The sequence below is a fragment of the Pinus tabuliformis genome, chromosome 2_2, assembly GCF_031772625.1.
Source record: "Pinus tabuliformis cultivar Carrire ecotype Pingquan chromosome 2_2, CPIR1, whole genome shotgun sequence".
Taxonomy (NCBI): Eukaryota; Viridiplantae; Streptophyta; class Pinopsida; order Pinales; family Pinaceae; genus Pinus; species Pinus tabuliformis.
The window spans coordinates 419,268,097-419,270,159 of NC_142300.1; the positions used below are offsets into that span (position 1 = coordinate 419,268,097).

Genomic DNA, 2,063 nt, shown 5'->3' on the forward strand with positions numbered 1-2,063 from the left:
AAAAAAAAATCGCCACCGTTTAAGACATCCCTCTCTAGTCAAAAAGCTGACCATTGGCTTGCAGAATATGTCCGCATGGGCGGCTGCACCGCCTAAATCGAGCCTATATAGTCCCAATGTACTACTTCTCATGGGGGTCTCAGACTTGAGAATATTCACAATTACTTGTTGCCTCGTACAGTCTCTTCGTGAGTGAAAGTTCGAATCACAGCAGGTAGCAATGGGCGAGAGCATTGGGAGTTTTGCTTTTATTCATGCAGCGTTTATACATCTGCGTGCAAGGTAATAACAATAAATAAAATGCGTGCATAACTGATTTAATTTCTGCTGGTTCAAGATCTAATGAACATTTGATTTGTGTTGGTCATATAATGTGTGTTAGAGCTGTTTTTAGGTATATGTAGTTAGAGATGTTGGATTTGTGGGTATCAAATATTTTGTATTTCATTTGAATTGGGTTATATGATGATGATGGTAGTTAACGTCCACTGAGACCAAATTGGTCTATCGGACTACAATTTTATAAGTAGAAATGTTGGATTTGTGGGGATCAAACCTCTGTATTTCATTTTGAGTTTGGTTATAAAATGTTAATTTAAGTTTAATCGAGTATCTAATTTATATATATAGTTAAAGATGTTAGATTTGTGGAGACCAAATCTCTCCATTTTCAGTTATATAGTTAGAGATGTTGGATTTGTGGAGGACCAAATTTCTGTATTTCATTTGAATTTGGTTATAAAATTTTAATTTGAGTTTAGTCTTTAAAATATGCGCTAGAGCAACTTTTTTAGACTTATGGAAACCAAATCCCTTAGTTAGACATAAGATGTAACCCAACACTCTTAATGGAAGAATATTGCTGTATTTGTGATCGTTACAGGTGTAAGATGTGCGACATTCGAGATCCAAAACGAGTGCCGTTCACTGTTTGGGCAGCCGGGATTCCCAACGTTGGAGGGGAAACAGCTGGAGCGAGGGCAGTCGTGGACGGTTCAATTCCAGCGCGGGAACAACGGGCAGGTTCTGGGGACGCACGGGCTGTTCCTTCGACGGCAGTGGCAAGGCAGTTGCAAAAATGGGGACTGCGGAGGGGGTCTGCTAAACTGTCAAGGATCGGGAAGTGTCCCCGCGACTCTGGCGGAAATCGCCGTGAATCAATTCCAGGACCTGGACTTCTATGACGTCTCGCTCGTCGATGGATCAAACATGCCACTGTCGATCATACCGTCGAACGGTCAGTGGTGACAAAAAGTATCTGCAGCAGCAGCGACATAAATTCCAAGTGCCCCACAGAATTGAGGTTGACCGACGGATGCAAGAGCGCCTGCGTTGCTTTCAATACGCCACAGTATTGCTGTACTGGATCATTTTTGAAAAGTGCCCTCCCTCTGATTACTCGCGTTTCTTCAAGAAGGAATGCCCTCAGGCGTACAGCTATGCAAAAGACGACACGACCAGCACCTTCACTTGCCCGGGAGGCACTAACTATAAAGTCGTCTTCTGCGGCACTGGCACCTCCCATGAAGCTCAGCTTTACTCTACTGCCTGAGCTCCTCAAAACCCTACCTTGCCGAAACAGTAGAAAAGCCGTTGGTGTATAGGCCGGGAAATAAAAATATCAGAAATAAAATGATGTTTAAAACTGTTGTGTTTGATATAATTACGTTGGAAATGTATGTTTTGAAATGTGTATCACGGTTTTAATTTTTATATAAAATTGTACTTTGCCAAAAAAAATTAAAATATGGTATAGTTTGACAAGGTATCAGCATCGATATATCTAATTTCAGATCAATCTTTATAAATGTAAATTTTTCTTCAAATTATTAATTTAATATTATTAATATTATAATATATTAATACTAATATCAGATTTAATAATATTATTAATATTAATATTAATATTAAATTTAATGATAATCACATTGTAAATTATTAAATTTAGTAATATTAATATTAATATCAGATTTAATAATAATATTATTATTAATATTAATATTAAATTTATTTAATGATAATAAATTTAATAATATTAATATTATAATATATTAATATTAATA

The 2,063-nt window shown here is 36.8% G+C and overlaps 1 pseudogene; it reads left to right on the forward strand.

Moving 5' to 3' along the window:
- The first annotated feature begins 67 nt into the window (after window positions 1–67).
- On the forward strand, window positions 68–1,706 carry LOC149193046 (pathogenesis-related thaumatin-like protein 3.3; annotated as a pseudogene).
- The last annotated feature ends 357 nt before the right edge of the window (window positions 1,707–2,063 follow it).